The following is a 20,156-nucleotide window of genomic DNA, read 5'->3' on the forward strand; positions in this document are numbered from 1 at the left end:
TGCTGCTGAGGGGGACAGTAAATGGGGCGTCCCTCAGTTGGATCTTCCCGCAGTCAAAAGATGGTCAGCAGTAGCTATCCAACTTAAAGCTCTATGTTTAGAGAGAGGGCTTAGAGCAGCCAACGGGCGTACGTCGTCTGATCGCCTGGGAGTAAGAACATTTGACAATGGCAGGTCTTCTAGCCGCATAGATTATTTCCTGGTGGATATTAGAGAATGGCATAGGCTGATTGATATGATTATAATATCCAGGGTGGAAAGTGATCATAACCCTCTTTGCATGGAATTCAAAGCTCCTAATGGGTTTAGAGAACCTAAATTAGGGGGGGAGAAAACTACTCTGGACATTGTAGCATCGAATAACATGCGCCACGTTAAATGGGGCAGATTTATTGAGAACCTAGAGAAACTGGAGGATCTTAAAGTGGTGATTGATGAAGTGGCTAATTTAAACATTCAATCTGCCAATCAAAATTTTCCCCAAGTCATGCTTGAGGCTCATATTCTTTTCTTTATTAAACTTCAAGGGTCCTTTATGAAGACCATAAAGATAGAAAAGACAGAAACGGCCAATAAAATAAAAACATTTGAGGCGGGATGGTACAATAAAGCTTGTAAAGTAGCCCGCCAGAACCTTGGTGCTGAACTTAGATCTAGAAACATTGAAGGTGTGAGAAAAGCTAGAAAGATATAAAGATATACAGGCATACACAGAGTGGCCAAGAAACAGTGGGATGAAGAACAGTGGCGTGATCTGAAACTTGCTTGTGTAGCTAAAGATCAAAAGCAATTTTGGGCTATAGTCAAGTGGGATAGAGGAGGGACTGCCCAATCGCCCCAAAATAATGTGGCTAAACATCAGTGGGTTGATTTTTTTTTTTTAGACCCCAATATGCTTCCAACCCAACTGAAGGAGAGTGTTCACTTCCCCCCACCATTTTTTTATCAAAAACAGATATTCTCGATCAAAGACGTTAATTTAGCACTAGATTGCGTGACTGGGGGTAGAGCCCCAGGAATGGATGGGATCCCAGACGATCTGTTTTTAAGTGATAGATCATCTTGGTGTCAGTATTTTCAATGGTTAGCTAATTCTGTGGCTATGGGTGCACCTATTCCCACCTCATGGAAAGGTGCCGAAATAATTCCGGTTTTTAAAAAGGGTGACCAATCACTACCTAGCAACTATAGACCTATCAGTCTTATAGACTCAGCCCAAAAACTTGTAGGTCGATTAGTGCAAAATAAACTGCAATCATGGGTAGAAGAAAATGACATTTTTATCCCCGTATCAAGCTGGCTTTCGACCCTGCACCAGCTCTGTTGACCAGGTCTTCTATTTCTTAGCACTATATTGGAGGAACGTGACCTTGTCCAATGGGACCTTTGATTTAGTTCCCCGTTCTAAACTTTGGAGGGTTCTCGCTGAAGCAGGGATGGCGTCGGAACTGTTAACGTTACTTGTCCGCCTGCATGAGAACAACTACGCAAGAATCAGGTGGGGGGCTCAGGGTGAGGTGACCGACCCATTTCCTGTCGAGCGTGGTGTCCGACAGGGGTGTGTCTTGGCACCTACGCTGTTTTCTCTATACATTAACGGCATTGTAGATCACCTTAGCTGCTCCCCTACGGATGCCCCGGTACTAGCAGGGGCTCGCGTGCCAGTCCTCATGTTTGCGGACGATACGCTGATAGTTTCGCGGACACCGAGTGGGCTCCAGAAGGCATTAAACGCGTTTGGAGTTTTTTGTCAAACGCGTGGACTTGAGATAAACACCTCCAAAACCAAGTTCATGTCCCTGAATCAGCGGAAAACATTCAGAGGTGTAATTAATTTTAATGGTACCCCATTGGAACAGGTTGAGGCATTTACGTACCTAGGAATATCTCTCCAGCGCAACATGAGCTGGAAAAGTCATATTGATATGGCTACTTTAAAATTTCACCAGCTGGCGGGTGCAATTGTCTCTAAACATAAATCTTCCTTAACTAAGCCCATTACTCCTGCCTTAGAAATTTATAATATGAAAGTCATAAGTGCTTCTTTGTACGGCTCGGAACTGTGGGGTTTCGCTAACTTGAAACAACTAGGACTGGCAGAAAACAAGTTTTTACGTTGCTTAGCTGGGGTTCCACAGAGTACCCCAACCGTTCCGCTCGCATATGACTTGGGCAGGAAAAAAATAGAGGATCTAGTACGTTTACGTCCCCTTCTTTATTGGCGACGGATTATGACTACTCCCGAACTAGCCCATTATGCCATTGCCCTGAAGGATATCATCAGGGCTGATCGCTTTCATTCTATTCTATGGCTTAAGGAAATCAGGGGCTTGTTAACAAAACTGGAATTAGATTACCTATGGGATGATCCAAATGGCCCAAGTATTCCATCTAAGTCAACCCTTAAAAAAATGTACTGGGATATGACCTTGATGCCTGTGCCTAGATCTGGCCAAAACGCTAAGTTAACGGGTCGTTTTCTTGATATCAAATCAATACCATTTTGTGAGGCTTACTGGGACATTATAGAAAGGGTCCCTGATAGAAAACTGTACTTTCAGTTCAGAATTGGGACCCTTCCTGTAAAAGCATTCACCCATAAATGGTCTTCTACTCAGGACAACAAGTGTCACCGTTGTAAAGATCTGACCGAGGACATTGGCCATCTGCTGTTTGCTTGTCCCCTGTACACTAACCCACGCCGTAGGTGGCTAAAACCAGTGTGTATAAATTTGGGGACACGCAGGTACAAGGAGGCCTTAAGAATACTCTAATCAGATTGCACACCCTGTATGGCAACTGCTGTCGCAAAATTTTTAGGGTGGGCTTGGATCATACGCTCCCGCACCTTAAAGCCTTCAGAAGTTGGCCAATGAACTTTTGACATCAAAGGATGTATGATTAACTTTTAAAATTAAGTTTTCTTTCTGAATTGTTTTTATCTATTGTTGTTGAAATCCTTTTTTAATCCCTGTAATCGACAGCATCATGATTTAATGAGTTTTTTAAAAATATATATAATGAATGTTATCTTGTAGTATTTATAGTATATGTTAGGATGTTTACTTGCTTTTATGACATGCTGTTGAATAAAGCTTTGAAATCAAAGGGTTACTAGAGCAGAGACCTCACTGAGAAAATGTGAACAGTGGACTCTAAAGTACTTTTGTGATGGAAGTAAAATGGCTGAACTGCAGCAGCAATAGATTCCCGGGGGTAAGTAATCCTTTTTGTAAATAATCTTACTTATTACCAGCAGGAATCGGGCAGAGTCTGCACGCCGCTACCATGTGCTTTTGAAAACAGTGGAATCTGGAATGATTTGCAACACATAATGTTCAAGATTGTAAAGAAAATCGATATTTAGTTACACATTTACATACTCGTGGAGAATTGCAAAGTACAACAGCCCTCGTCACCAAGTGGAAGTTTCATGCAAAAGTTCAAAGAAGGAGTTGATTGAACATCTCATTTTAACAAACGCCCAAGGCCCTTTTTCTGTTATTAATCTATTGGGTTTTAACTTTTCAGCCCCCTTGATGGGACCGTCACCAGGACGGATGTAAACTAGGACTCCATGTTCAAAGAGTCTATAAAAATGTATGTAAGGACTTGCTTCAAAGGCAAGCACCTGAGACGCATTGCAAGTAGAAGATATTACCTTTTCCAAGAAACCAAAAGTCTTTGGTGCATAGTCACCGCCCCCTCTTAATCTGTGTGATCCGACTCTCACCATATCTAGAGGAGAGGAACGTTAACTTATCTTAATATTGATAGGTGTATGTCTCCTTAATTGAATATATTTTAGTTTTTTCGTTTACTATTGAAAAATAAGACTCCATCTTGTAAAAGTAGCATTTTGTGGCGTCAGCTGCATCTTAGCAGCCACGCTCCCAGTCACAACGGCTTGTCTAATTCCTCTATATATGTGCTGTTTACATTAATCGTGCCATTGCTACACAGGGGAGGTACAATGTGGCAAGGTCCAGGGAGGAGTCCTGTAGCTTCCAGAGACATGCAGACCTGAGCGGTAGGGCTATAAACGTGCAAATGGTAACTTTAGCGCACACTTGTGGCTGACTGCGAGTTGTGACTGTGCTTGTTTTTTGCCCAGACAGTAACAGCCATCTTTTAGCAAACCGTGACTGACCTCTCCGAATGTTAACTATTTATTAGCACTACACACAAAGTAGGTGCAAAAATATTTGGGCAAGTTACTCCCCATTTTTTTTTTTTTTAAGTCCAAGCCTACCAGACAGAGCAGTTGTCTGCTTTGCTAAAGACCTCTTGGGGACATTCAGAATTCTGACCTAGGAATATGTTCCGCCGTTGCTTACCAATAGCATTGTAGTTTGTAACTCATTTTCGTGCTTTCTATTTGCTGGCTTTATTAGCTTTAGTCTGTCTAACTTGAGTTAGTCTCTCCCATTTCCCAAACCTTGTTTACTATATTCTTCCACAAACTCACTTTCTGCAAACAGGCCTTTAAATCTTGTTCTTATCTGGTCACATTTGCTGTGCATTTAAAGCCATAGGTCAAAAGTCAAACTCTCTCTTCCAAGGGAGCTTGGTGTTTACTTTTCTTTCTCTAACTTCAAAGTGAGAGAATGTATGTGACAATACTGCTGACATTCACCTAAGAGGAGAGAGTGTAGGATGTTTTTTTTTTCTAGAACACAGCAAAACAAAAATGAAATGTGCTGATGTTTCAGAATAGATCAGAATTGGTACAAATGGAAAACATCAATACACTGAGTGATGCCATTTCCACACATTGTTTGACTGTAGTAAAACTGTATTTCGGTTTACAAATGTAGTGGTCATTTCAATTAATGTGTTGTCTGTAATGACAGTGTTACCACACCATCTATACACCACACTAGGCCAGACTACTGTATTCCTCTACGACATGCCACTCCACTCTACGACATGCCACTCCACTCTACGACATGCCACTCCACTCTACGACATGCCACTCCACTCTACGACATGCCACTCCACTCTACGACATGCCACTCCACTCTACGACATGCCACTCCACTCTACGACATGCCACTCCACTCTACGACATGCCACTCCACTCTACGACATGCCACTCCACTCTACGACATGCCACTCCACGACATGCCACTCCACGACATGCCACTCTACGACATGCCACTCCACTCTACGACATGCCACTCCACTCTACGACATGCCACTCCACTCTACGACATGCCACTCCACGACATGCCACTCCACTCTACGACATGCCACTCCACTCTACGACATGCCACTCCACTCTAAGACACCCTATGACACGCTACTCTAATCCACGCTACTTTAATATACATCACTCACTTCACAACACACCACTCTGCGCACACCCCTCCGCTCATCCCACTCCAATGTACCCCAATCTACCCCACCCCAAACTACCCCACTCCAGTTGATCCCAGTCCACTCCTTTACGATCCAGTCTACTTCACTCCAGTCTACTTCACTCTACCCCACTACACTCAATCCAACCCAATCAACCGCACTCCATTCCATCCTAGTCCACTCTGCCCAACTACACTCCAATCTACCCCACCCTACTAAATCTAACCTAATAAACTGTACCTCACTCCAACCCAATCTACTGCACCACATAATTCAAATCCACCCCATACTGCTTCAATCTACTCCAGTCTATCCCACTCCAACCCAATACACTCCAATCTACCCCAATCCCGCCCACTGCACTCCATCCTACCAAACTGCACTCCAAACTACCCCACTCTTCCCCAGTACAATGTACCTCACTCCACTGCAGTCTATCCAACTCCTCTCCACTCTGATGCACCCCACCCCACTCCACCACACTGCAATCTACCCCACTCCAAATAGCACACTCTACCCCACTCCAATCTACCAAAGTCTACCCCACTGCACTCCAATCTATCAAACTCCAATCTACCCCACTCCAATCCACTCTGCCACACTACACTTCACCCAAATTTACTACCACACTCCACTCAAATCTACCCCTACCCAATCTACCCCATCCCAGTCTGCCCTGCCCCAATCTACCCTCATCTACTCCACTCCAATCTACCCTACTACACCCCACCCCAAACTACCTCACTACAAATTATCCCACACCAATCTACCCCACTTATTTCCTATCTACCCTACTCTAATCCACTCTAATCTACCCCAATCTACTCCACTCCTATCTACCCCACTTCACTCTCCCCAATCTCTCACTTCACTCTAATCTCGGCTACACTCTAATCTATCCATCTCACTCCACCCCACTATACCACACTCCATTTCTCGCTACCAATCTACCCCAAACTACTCCACTCCAATCTTCTCCACTCTACATACACGATCCAAATCTACCCCACACCACTTTACACAACACCACTCTAATCTACCCCACTCCAAACTACCCCACTCCAAACTACTCCTTTCCAATCTACCTCACTCCTATTTATCTCAGTCCAGTCTATCTCACTGCAATCAACCCCACTGCACTCTACACCACTTCACCAATCTACTTTACCATAATCCGCCCCACTCTACCCCACCTTAATTCACTCCACTCCACTCCAAATTACCCCACTCCATACCACTCCAATTTCCCACACTCTACTCAAATCTACCCCCTCGCCACCCCAATCCACCCTGCTCTAATCTACCGCTCCCGAATGTACCCCTATCTACTCCACTCCATCCCTCCCACTCTACTCCAATCTACCACACTCTAATAAAATCTACTCAAGTCTACCCTACTCTAATTCACCCAATCGACCCCACCCCACTCCACCCTAATTTACCCTACTCCACTTGTCCCCACTCTTATCTCCCTCCTCTCTTGACTCCACTCCAATCTATCCAACTTCTCTTTACCCCAATCTACTCAAATCCAATTCACCCACTCCATTCTACCCCAATCTACCACACTGTTCTACTCTACTCTATCCAGCCCACTCCAATCTACCACATGGCACTCAAATCTACTCTACTCCACTCCAGTCCAATCTAGCCCACTCCACCTCACTTCATCCCACTCCAGTCTACTCTACCCCAACCAAACTACGCTATTACAGTCTACCCCATCCATTCTGCCCTAGTTTGCCCCAATCTACCCCTCACCACTCTACCCCACCCCACTTTACCTCACTCCACTCCACCCCAATCTATACCACCCCACTTTATCCCACCAACTTTTAGTGATGCTGAACAGCAGCCACACTGATGTACATAATGGTTTAAACACGTTGTCGAAGCCCATACCGCTCTCATAAGTAAGACCTATCGGCTTTGCCAATGCTTGTTTTAAATCGGCGTGTTCATCAGGTGTGTAAAATACACCGTATGTCTGCAGCAACTGTTTGCCCAGGGTGTGTTTTTGCTTAAGAACTGTAGTTTAAATCCACTCATTAGCAGTCCTAGGGTCACCCCTTGAGCCTGGTTAAGTGCGCTTTAATCCCTCGGGTACATCTTGTTCCTCCACCCATCCGGTCTCTTACTACTAAATGCGCAGATCCATAACCCCCAGTGTTCAGAAAAACACAGGTCATTTTAGTTTTCATTTAACAGGAAACTCAAAAACCTAGTTAAATGTCCCGGGCGCCCAAGAATACGGAGGTGTACTTAGAAGCTTCTTTACATGGTGCCTTTTTTTTTATTTGTCTCTGTTGATAACAATTTGAATCCATGCCTGTCTAAGTAATTGATGAATAGCCCCTTTGTGAAATGAGTAGATGCGCAGCGACAGTGTAGAACTGTTGCTGCACTCTTAGCCTTCTGCGGCAGAGGGTGAACTGTAGGTCGATGCGTTATGTCCTCTATTCTCTTTCGCCTGATAGTGCAGCTTGAAGTGCGTGTTTTTCTTACGCTGAACTGCAGGTCTATGCGTTATGTCCTCTATTGTCTATAGCCTGATAGTGCAGCTTGAAGTGCGTGTTTTTCTTACGCTGAACTGTAGGCCGACGCGTTATGTCTCCTCTATTCTCTTTCGCCTGATAGTGCAGCTTGAAGTGCGTGTTTTTCTTACGCTGAACTGCAGGTCGATGCGTTATGTCCTCTATTCTCTTTCGCCTGATAGTGCAGCTTGAAGTGCGTGTTTTTCTTACGCTGAACTGTAGGCCGACGCGTTATGTCTCCTCTATTCTCTTTCGCCTGATAGTGCAGCTTGAAGTGCGTGTTTTTCTTACGCTGAACTGCAGGTCGATGCGTTATGTCCTCTATTCTCTTTCGCCTGATAGTGCAGCTTGAAGTGCGTGTTTTTCTTACGCTGAACTGCAGGTCTATGCGTTATGTCCTCTATTCTCTTTCGCCTGATAGTGCAGCTTGAAGTGCATGTTTTTCTTACGCTGAACTGTAGGCCGATGCGTTATGTCTCCTCTCTTCTCTCTCGCCTGATAGTGCAGCTTGAAGTGCGTGTTTTTCTTACCTGAACTGCAGGTCGATGCGTTATGTCCTCTATTCTCTTTCGCCTGATAGTGCAGCTTGAAGTGCGTGTTTTTCTTACGCTGAACTGTAGGCCGATGCGTTATGTCTCCTCTCTTCTCCCTCGCCTGATAGTGCGCTTGAAGTGCGTGTTTTTCTAACGTTGATTTATCTTCTCGCCCAAGAGCTTGGCGCTTATGTTCGCGGAGGCTGGAATATTCCGAGCCGCTTGATTAGGTTTACGGCGTGTTAGTCTGGTCTAATGTAGCTTGCTTTTCCGTGATGGACGCTAAATTAACAGCATTCGCTCAAGTGCCCCCTGGAGGGGCATTAAATATCTTGAGAGGGGACTCTGACTTGGAGTTTACATGCGAACAGCTTTGAGTTCGCTATGGTTTGTTCCGGAGAGACATTGAATGCTTTAAGTGGGCAGGCACTTCTTTAACTTGGGAAGGAAAGCACTTGCTCTTCGCAGCACCCTTGGAATGCATTTAATGAGAGAGTACCCACACTTTTCTGGAGCAAACGGTCACTCTTTATAATGAGTACCCGCACTTCTAATTTTCAATTTTTTGTACTAGGTACTCTGAACTTATTTTAGTCTTCAGACTTGACCCTGGGCAGGACAGAGGGAGAGAGCGTCAGAATATGGAGTTAGATGAAGGAAGAAAAAGCTATGAAAATAGTGGAAAAGGGCGAAAGGAGGGGTAAAGTGCAAAGAGGACTCTGTCCTTTCTCCTTGTTCTAGTTGCTTAGGAGTATTTACATTTGAGATGTTTTGGTGCCATTTCACAAAGGCATGCCTTTTATGTACTCCAAATTGCCTTTGTGAATGGGCCCTTTATGCACAGGCCAGCAGCTCCGATTACTCCATCACTGGTTTTAACTTCCACATCTTCAACTATTCCGATTTCAGACGTGTTCCTGTTCGCTAAATAGTCAAGAAAACCTTCCCATCAGCAGGAAGCCCGTGGCCGGAGTCTTTCTCATGAGACAACACTGAGGCCTTTGCAAGAGCTGATCACTGAGCGAAAAACGCAGCAATACCTACAAAGAAAACGTGGCTAGTTGTATGTTCAGTGTCCTTTAACCTAAATTTACAAAAACATGCACTTTTTGTAGGAAAGTAGCATGGAATGAAATGAACTCCTTATTTCCTTGATGCAACACAATCTAAAAATGACTTTGGTGGACGCTTTCAGCTCCTCTCTGTGCATCACCATGTAGTTAAGTGGCCTATCGTGTCTGATAGCTGATGAGATATTCCTCCCCCCCCCCCCCCCTCTTTAATACTGTCATGTTGCATGGGAGGGGCGGCTGAGTGCATCTGGGGTTACTTGTGTTCGGAGAAGTGGTGGTGGGCAGATTAGGTTAAGCTGACCCCTTTGCGGCAGGGCTGAGGCTGATTCGCACATTGATAGATGGTGGTCTGTAGAGGTAGAACCGTGCTATACCCGGATCGTGACCTTACTTCATCTTAAGAACTCAAGCTACACCTCATTTGTCGGACCAAATAAGGCTTCAGCATCCCTGGACTTGCTTGTGTTCCCTTTTAGAGAGTGTATAGCCTCACTGTCTTGGCCAGACTGGTCTTTTCATGGTGGGACCCAGACTGATTAGCATATGTAAGATTGTCGCCTTTAATCGCATAGACCAGCAAAACACAATGGGAATGGAATGCACCCATGATAATTAACCAACTAATTCATGCACCTCCAAGCATTACTTGTTTTGTGCAGTCGGGAGGCGAGCTATTCCACTTTGAAGCGGCTACAGCATCACACACTTTACGACATGTCCTCACTTACGGAGTAACATGGTCATTCATCTCAAGTTCTCAAAATGTGGATAGACTGCACTTATGCTCGTATTGAGAAAATGCCTATGGGTCTGCAGTTGCTCTGCTAGTGTGGGATGTGCAAAGTACTCTGGGTGGTCTTTGCGCAGTATATGAAATGGTTTTATCTCGTATATTGTGGTCAATGCAGACACTTTTTTTTTGTTGTTGTATGATAAAACCACGAATGCCTAAACAACTTGATCAGACACGACTGCATCTTTACTACGCATGCTTGTATAACAAATTTTGTTGTAAAGGCATGGTTGCTAAAGGGATACAACCCAGTGCCCCTCCACATCCTGTGCCCTAACACCCAATACCCCAGTCCTGCAATCCACCCTTGTCCCAGCCAATAAAACTACAGGGGGATCGAGTGTGGGGGCACAGTGTGAGGAGGCCCTCACCCTGGCCCTAACACTCTGCCCCTGCCTAAAAACCCCAATCCCAGCCCGCTGACCTGAGCACTAAAATTGCCACTCCCCCTGAAAATTGCCACTCCCCGCTGCCATGAACCCTAAAACCCGGCCCAAGCCTTTAAAACTGCCCTGACCAACCCCTTCCCCCCCCGCCCTGAGCCCTAAAATTGCTCCCTAGCCTGAGACCTAAAACTGCCCTCCCGCCCTGAGCGCTAACACCCCACTTACCAGGCCGTGTCCCGGAGCTTTCTCTCCCTATCCTTCCTTTTACTTTCTCCGCCCATCCACTCATCTAGCCCGCTGGGTGCCGTAACCACACATATGCGTGGTTAAGGCATCTGCGTGGTTTAAGCAACCATTGTTCCGCTTGGCTCAGCCCACATTGTGAAGGCGGTTTACCAAATACACTTCCACATACAAAAAAAAGGAATGTGTATATGTTTTATTGAGCCACTATCTTTTCCCATGCAACAATGTAAAAATGCAATTATTTGGCCTACTATGTGTTCTATTGCGGAAATGAAAGCTTGCCTATGTCTCTAGCTCCACCTCGGCCTTCCTCTCCTCCAGTCATCTGTCATTGGAGCAGTATTTGGTGTTTTCATAGCCACTGGAATTATGCCGTAGTGGAGGACCAAAGTATGTTGCATGGTGACTGAAAGTAAATCCTGCCCATTTGCTAACCTCCATTATGGAGTAACCGTCAGACATTTTGTATACCTATGTACTACATTAGTATTACATAAGTGTACAAAAGTTATGCTAGAGTTATCTTGCCTCTGAAATACTCTGTCTTCTTTCCATGCTTGGCACTACGCGTATTGTAATTGCGTTTATATAGCGCTTACTCCCCCGTGACGAGGTGTCCAATCGCTTTTTCGGCAAGTAGCACACTACTCCTGAACCCATAAAGGAATAGTGGTGAATTAGTTTGGTGAAATATGAAAGTAATTTGAGTGGTGGACATGTTAGTCAGTTATTTGGATTCAGAAGGATAGCGGAGGGATGGAAGAGGAAAATGTTTTGCATTTATATAGCGCCTGCTACCCTTGATTAAGTGTTGAAGCTCTTTTTTTGGCGAGTAGCACACTACTCTGGAACCCATAAATGATTAGTGGTGAATTAGTATAGTGAAATAGGGAATTAATTTGAGAGGTGGGCATGTTATTCTGTTATTTGGATTGAAAAGTATAGTGGAGGGATAGAAGAGGGAAGGATTTAGACTTTTACTACTCACTCTCAACTACTCTCTCTACTACTCACTCTACTACTCACTCTACTACTCTCTACCACTCACTCTCTACTACTCTCTCTCTCTACTACTCTCTCTACTACTCACTCTACTACTCTCTACTACTCACTTTCTACTACTCTCTACTACTCACTCTCTACTACTCACTTTCTACTACTCTACTACTCTCTACTACTCACTCTCTACTACTCACTCTCTACTACTCACTCTCTACTACTCACCCTCTACTACTCTCTCTCTACTACTCTACTACTCTCTCTCTACTACTCTCTCTACTACACGCTCTCTACTACACGCTCTCTACTACACGCTCTCTACTACACGCTCTCTACTACACGCTCTCTACTACACGCTCTCTACTACACGCTCTCTACTACACGCTCTCTACTACACGCTCTACTACACGCTCTACTACTCACTCTACTACTCACTCTACTACTCACTCTACTACTCACTCTACTACTCACTCTACTACTCACACTCTACTACTCACTCTCTACTACTCACTCTACTACTCCACTACTCTCTACTAATCACTCTCTACTACTCCACTACTTACTACTCCACTACTCTCTACTACTCTCTACTACTCACTCTCTCTACTACTCTCTACTACTCACTCTCTCTACTACTCTCTCTCTACTACTCTCTCTCTACTACTCTCTCTCTACTACTCTCTCTCTACTACTCTCTCTCTACTACTCTCTCTACTACTCTCTCTACTACTCTCTCTCTACTACTCTCTCTCTACTACTCTCTCTCTACTACTCTCTCTCTACTACTCTCTCTCTACTACTCTCTCTCTACTACTCTCTCTCTACTACTCTCTCTCTACTACTCTCTCTCTACTACTCATTCTCTACTACTCATTCTCTACTACTCAGTCTCTACTACTCATTCTCTACTACTCTCTCTCTGCTACTCAGTCTCCACTACTCACTCTCTACTACTCTCTACTTCTCACTTGCTACTACTCTCTTCTACTCTCTCTCTACTACTCACTACTACTCTCTCCTACTCACTCTCTACTACTCTCTCTACTCTCTATTACTCATCCTCTACTCTCTACCTCTCTACCTTTCTCTACCTCTCTCTCTACTACTCTCTACCTCTACCTCTACCTCTCTACCTCTACCTCTCTACCTCTCCACCTCTACCTCTACACCTCTACCTCTACACCTCTACCTCTACGTCTCTACCTCTACCTCTCTACACGCACACATATGCACATATATGCATTTATATATATGTATGTGTATATATATGTATATACATACATATATAAACATATATATAATCTGCATATCTATATAAATACAAATATAAATGCATGAATACATATACAGATATGCATGTTATTTATATGACATTTTGAAAAACACTAATAAAAGCAAAGCTAAAAAGCCACCTAATTACAAACAGAATTGCTTTAACTTAAACGAGGGCGAGACCTATTGCATTTTCAATGCTTGTTTACTTTGGTTCCATCAAGAAGGCATTCAGATGTGACACATTTGCCATAAATTCTGAATGGTAGCACTCTAGTTTCTCATTAGATCACTGTAGTAAAGCTACTGCTCACCAGGGAAGTCTGTTGCTGGTATTCAAAGTGCATGTTTCAGTCTGCATGTCAGAACTTTTTAATGAAATAAAAGAGGATTTGAGAAGTCAAAATGTGCCCTAAGTTTTCTTTCTGCAGCACTAGTCATAATTTCTATGGCAAAATGAACCCCCTCATTTTGTTCCTTTGCAAATTAAATGTTTTAAATGTTACCACTTTATTTCAATCAAGATGGCTGCAGGTGTTCCATACCTTTGTCATAAGTAAGACTGTTAGCGCTCTAGTTGTTCTTTAACCCCTTCAGTGCCCATGACGAGCTGGACTCGTCATGGGCTGCGGTGGCGCTGTGCCCATGACGAGTCCAGCTCGTCATGAACTCCGCCCGCTAATGGAAGGCGCGGCACTGGGCGGGGAAAGGGGCGGGCATGCAAGGGGTTAAAACACTCTGGGATTTCTGTCATTGGGCTATACTTGGGCTACATCTCGGTGAAATTTGTGCTACATTTGGGCTCTTTTGTCTCTGGTGGCCATCTTGGGAGACTTGTTATGAAGTTTCCTAATTTCCTCATTTACTGCAGTCTCCTCAGTAGGCATACTGTCAGTTTTTTACTTTGATTCAATGAAGAAGGCATTCAGATGTGTCACACATTTGCCATAAATTCAGAATGTTAGCACTCTAGTTGCCCATTAGATCACTGTAGTAAAGCTACTGCTCACCAGGGAAGTCTGCTGCTGGTATTGAAAGTGCATGTTTCAGTCTGCATGTCAGAATTCTTTAATGAAATAGAAGAGGATTTGAGAAGTCACTCAAAATGTGCCCTAATTTTTCTTTCTGCAGCACTAATCATACATTCTATGGCAAAATGAACCCTCTCATTTTGTTCCTTTTTAAATTAAATGTTTTAAATGTTACCACTTTATTCCAATCAAGATGGCTTCAGGTGTGCCATACCTTTGTCATAAGTAAGACTGTTAGCGCTCTAGTTGTTCTTTGAAACACTCTGGGAAGCTGCAGTAGAACACAAAGGAATCAACTGACAGTCTCTGCCCTTGTTGGATGTACATGTTTTACTGAGAATGTCAGACTTCATTCTCACATGACTGAGAAAGATAATGTGAATTTACAGAAAATATGCTCTCAGTTTAGCTTATAGATCACCTTCCAAACCTCTGTGGGAAAAGCATGTGAAAATAGTTTTCTCTCAAACATGATTCATGATATCCCAGCAGAAGTCTTTTTCACATGGTAAAATCACCTTAGAACATACTACAATTCCTAAAATGAGTATGGTACCATCAACAAATGATTTATAATGTAACTAACGTCTTAAAACCTTCTATTAACTGCAATGCTTTTTAATGAGGTGCTATCATGTATATTGGTCCCAAGATGGCTGCCAACACTTCTTGGATGAAGTGCTGACAGCCAATCAGATCTCACAATGAGATGTGTGGTTAGGCTCCGCCCAGATGTGTATATGATTTTACTTTTGATTTTCTCAGGAACTACTGAACGGATTTACACCATATATGCAAAAGGCACATGCCTGACCTGAGGACTACCTCTTTGCCAAATTTCAAGTAATTCTGTTCAGCCGTACTGGCTGTAGCTGTGTCTAAAGGTCCTATGGAAAAATGCATGGGGAAAACGCGTTTTGGGACCCGCCTTTTTTCTCGGCCCCAGCTTGACGAATCACCCCGAGACTTTCAGGGTAGGAGCTAAACGGAGCGCCCCATTAGTTTTGAAAATTTCGCGAGGATTCGTCAACCGGCGCCAAAGTTATTCAAAATAGAATTTTGAGATTTCCTATGGAAACTAGGTTGTAACTATAACTATCTACTGGCGACCGCCAGTAGATAATAAATATATATATATAGAGGGAAACATTGCGGCCACGCACCCAGGCAACTGAAAAAGTAGGGCAACCAAACGAAGAAGGGAGCGTAGGCAAGCAAAGCGAAAACGTCAGAAGGCGTGGGAGGGGCAGGGCACGACGGTAGGGGACCTACTGCCGGCAAACCTATGCACTGATCCTTCATCCTCTGAGCATTCCAATACCATTGTAAATCTGGCAGGTATTGATCTCTCGGCTGCAGAACGACAACTTCTATCATTGGGACTTTCCTATTGCCCCGAATCTAATTTTAACTATACCCAAACCCGCGCAGATATTTATAAGTTCATTCGTAAGCTGAAATTACAGAAATACCATCATCAGCGAGGGAACCAAGAAAGACCAGAGCAATCGGGGGGCCCGGTCATGGTATCAGAAATGCATGGGCTGAGAGGCTCCGATTATGAACTTTTTGAGGCTACGCGGAGTTTGGAAAGAGGTGACAACATCGTGAATGGACAAGCTCAATGTGAAAATATGACAACTAATATGCAAACGTCACAGATCCCAGGGACGGATATAAAACCTTGGACTCCGTTCCGCCCCAAGTCTAAATTTGTACCTGTCATGGCGAGAGATTCAATAGACGTTTTCAACGAACAGATAGTGGCGCAAATCAAAAGGCTCAACATTGCAACCAATGAAATAAGCAAAAAGAAGTTTTCCAACCATGAGAGAAAATATTGGCAACTCATCAAAAAATTAAAAGAAAATCAGGAGATCATCATACGCAACTCAGACAAAGGAGGCAATTTGGTGCTGTGGCCACTGAAGGAGTATCTTGAAGAGGCACACAGCCAATTAAATAACATAGAATGCTATAGAAAAGTAGCACCGACCAAATTCAAAATTACACAAGAGACGCTCTTTTCCCAGCTTGTGGCATGGAGAAGCACGGGTTTACTGAGTTGGGATGAATTTAAATATCTTAAAAAGGAAAATGCTACCATCCCCGTTATCTATTTTATACCAAAATTACATAAAGATATGAAGAAACCCCCGGGACGTCCTATTATTTCTGCGTGTGATGGCCTTTTGGAAAATTTGTCAAGATACATAGATTTTTTTCTGCAGGACTTTGTGAAAAGTTTGAATTCATTTGTACAGGACACAAGTGACTTTTTAAGGAAAGTGCAACATATTAGGTGGAAACCTTCTTATTTAATGATTGCACTAGATGTGTCTTCACTTTATACCTGTATCAGAAACAATGATGGTATCAAAGCTATAGAATTTTTCTTGATGAATAGACCAATTGAATTCTTTCTGCACAATAAGATGTTGGTAAAAATGCTTCTATTTTGCCTTGAAAATAATCTGTTCTTATTCAATGGTATTATGTACCAACAAATACAGGGAGTGGCCATGGGGGCCAGCTTCTCTCCCAGCTATGCCTGTTTGTTTATGGGCTGGTGGGAGGAGCTGATCCTCATGCAACAACATGAACAAGTATTTAATGAGAAAGTAATCTCCTGGCTCCGCTATATTGATGACCTTTTTATAGTGTGGGAGGGTGATGTTGATAGCGCCACCGATTTCATTTCATTGTTGAATGATAACACACTCAACTTAAAATTCACTTCACACATCAGCAAGGAAAAGGTCACATTTCTTGACGTGGAAATCAAGATAATCAACAATAAGATCTCCACTACCCTCTATAGGAAACCCACAGCGGGCAATACATTATTACACGCCTCGAGTGCCCATCCTCCACACCTAATTAAGAGCATCCTCTACGGGGAGATGCTCAGGATCAGACGCATATGTAGTGAGGATAAAGAATGTACAATCAAACGAGGCGAAAGCCGGGCGAGATTCCTAAATAGAGGCTACAATACAGAGATCATAGAGTCTGCCATTATTAAATCTAGATCATTGGCAAGACAGGATCTGTTAAAAAAGAAAGAGACTTTATTGGACTCGAAAAAAGAGCAGGAACCTATTCGCTTGATTTTAGGATTTTCACGACAGGAGAAACAGATCAGGAATATTGTAAGAAAAAGTTGGCCTATTGTGAAGGATGACCCTGTAATTGGAGAACTATTATCAAGTAGTCCCTCAGTTGCCTTTAGAAAGACTAATAGTATGGGCATGGCTTTAGTCAGAAGTAATTTGGAAACAGGCAACAAAGGCTCCTGGTTAACAATGAGAAAGGGATTCTTTAAATGTGCATCTTGCAAAGCTTGTAAATATGCAACTAATACCAAGAACTATGTTCCAGCATTTGGTTTTAAATCGTGTGATATTCAACATTATCTCACATGTAAGACCGAATTTGCTGTCTATGTGCTCACCTGTAAATGTAACTTGAGATACGTAGGGAGCACGAAATTACCGGTGCATAAAAGAATCCTGCAACACCTGAGAGCGATAAATAACAATGATGAAAGTTACCCGGTCGCAAGACACTTTAAAAGCACTCACAACAGTGATCCAAAATTCTTGCAGTATTTTGTTATTGATACGGTTACCCCACAAAAAAGAGGAGGGGATAGGGAATCCAAGCTAAGGAAATTAGAAACAACATACATTTTACGGCTGGATTCTAAATACCCGATGGGGCTCAATAACAGTGAAGACCTTTATACGTTTTTGTGAAAGTTTGAAAAATGCTCACAATAGGATGTAAGCTGAAATAAGAAAGTGTAATGGAGGGGAAATGTCTATTTTAATCTCACGCTGTGAATGACAGTCCACAGGGACGAATTGATTATATGTATATGGTGGTGCCTCTTTGTTTCACTTCGGTCCTCCTTGGATGGTTAGGTGGGAGTCTTCATCACCATAGTTTGTTTTTGAACATGAATATTTTAGGTAATATTTTAGGATGATGTATATGGTTATTTATTGAATACAAAATCAGTTTTTAGGAATGTTTTTAGAAATCATATAGAAAGCATATTATATGCTTCTATTAAGTGTTTCATGGTTTCTGTCGGATCTCCTAGAAATAGTTCAATTCAATCATCAGTACGTATCATCCAAAACCTTTAATGTATTTTATATTTATTGATACAACTTTGCTTTCTGTTTAGATCTGGTTTTTTGGATCAGTATTATGCCAGAATCAGGTCAGAATAGAAAATGGTAATCTCCTAAGGTCATTAGCTAGTTTTCCTTGAATGAATTTAGTCGTTAATTAATAAATTATATTGCACTTTAAATTGTTGAGGTGAGGGCACTGTCACATTTTGTTTAATAATTTGTAATGGACATATAGTGAAGCAAATTTCAAGCATTTATGCAATTATCAAGTTATGATAATACCTATGAGTTATTTCATATTATGTGAAAAATACTATCAAGACAACACATTGACATTATGTGGTTATTAGGTTTGGCGGGGTATATACCTGTAAAACGTTGAAGGAAATGTATGTTTTCTATGTCCATTAATTGTTGCACCAGCACTTGCACTTTAAAAAGAGCGGTCATCAGCCAAAGTGTTGTCATGTGATCAAGGGCGGGATCGCCCGAAACGCGTAATGGCGGAGAATGGCTATTAAATAAACTGCACGAATAAGATTGGGTCTGCGCTCGTTTGTTTTCCAACGAAGGGAAGAGTGAGGCGAGTGGAGGTGATATATATATATATATATATATATAGATCCTCCATACGTACATGGAAGGTATATAGATTCATAAAGTAAGTAAATATATGTAGATTGAAGATACATTAAATAAACTCTGGCTTTCTAGTGTTGTACTTAAAATTATTTGTGTGTATATATAATATGTGTATATATATATATGTGTAATTAAACAGTGAAGCAATTGTAGATAGTTATGTAAAGATAGTTATTCATGCAGTCACTTATATACATGTTAAAAACATAGAATAATGTAACTATCATTAATATGTACATTTGTTTTGCAGAAGGAATGAATGAATATATGTGTGTATGTATATGTGTGTGTGTGTGTGTATATATATCTATGTATGCATGTATAACATGTATGCATTTTAACAATTGGAGGATTCTCAAGCTTGCTCAGTGTCTGAGGCCCCTGCCTTTTCTTTTTCTTTTCAAGGTCCCCTTTTGTTCTTCTCAGGAGAATAGAAACCTGGGCACCTTGGTGAGTAGAAGCTCTGTCTCCAAGTAGCAGTATCACTTTAATTTTACCTATTTTTATTCAATAAACATGTTTTAGACTTCAAGTGGACTCGGAGAGATTATTCCTTCACCAGCTTTCGGGACATTTTAATGCACATGGATGATACAAAGGTGATCCCGGTGCTCCAGTAGCTACAAATTCTGCAGAATACTATTAAAATGTTAGTCAACAGTTCATGAATTTGATTCGCAGAAATGCATTAGAATGTCATTTTATATTTGTCCTTCCTGCCTCCAGACTAAAATTCTCTGTACTCCAGCACCTCTTTGTAACAAGAAGCCACCGCCCTGCATAATTGTTTAGACAGTACATTTCTTTTACTTAAGTGTCACAATAAGAAGTAATTGAAGACCTTAGACAAACCGAGTGGTTCTAATGTTTCTTAACCCCTAGAGCTCTCGTAAAGTAAATACACCTTTGACAACACAATCATTTGGGGAACAATAATACGATTAGGGCAGAATTTACTACCTCAGTACCACAGTTAACAGGTGAAGCAGACCCACGCACTCACAAACTGTTTGGAACTATGTTTCATTCGTGTGCAAAGTTTTTTAAATACATTTTTATCCTTTGAGCAAAAACACAGTTTATTGTTGTTGTCGCCAAATTACTCCGCTGGTGAGGAATTATGTGTCAAGCTTGGCAAACC

General features: G+C 42.4%; 1 protein-coding gene across 2 annotated transcripts in view; it reads left to right on the top strand.

The window, feature by feature from the left end:
- NACC2 (NACC family member 2) overlaps positions 1-20,156 on the top strand; it is a 436,512-nt gene that overhangs the window by 144,164 nt on the left and 272,192 nt on the right. The window contains exon 2 of one of the 2 annotated variants that reach the window (XM_085613434.1): positions 19,421-19,465. The exons of the other annotated variant lie outside the window; for it this stretch is intronic. The gene's annotated coding sequence lies outside the window, so the exon portion shown is untranslated. The remainder of the gene's footprint in view (positions 1-19,420; positions 19,466-20,156) is intronic. 2 annotated transcript variants of the gene reach the window in all.

The sequence above is a fragment of the Triturus cristatus genome, chromosome 1_2, assembly GCF_964204655.1.
Source record: "Triturus cristatus chromosome 1_2, aTriCri1.1, whole genome shotgun sequence".
Taxonomy (NCBI): domain Eukaryota; kingdom Metazoa; phylum Chordata; class Amphibia; order Caudata; family Salamandridae; genus Triturus; species Triturus cristatus.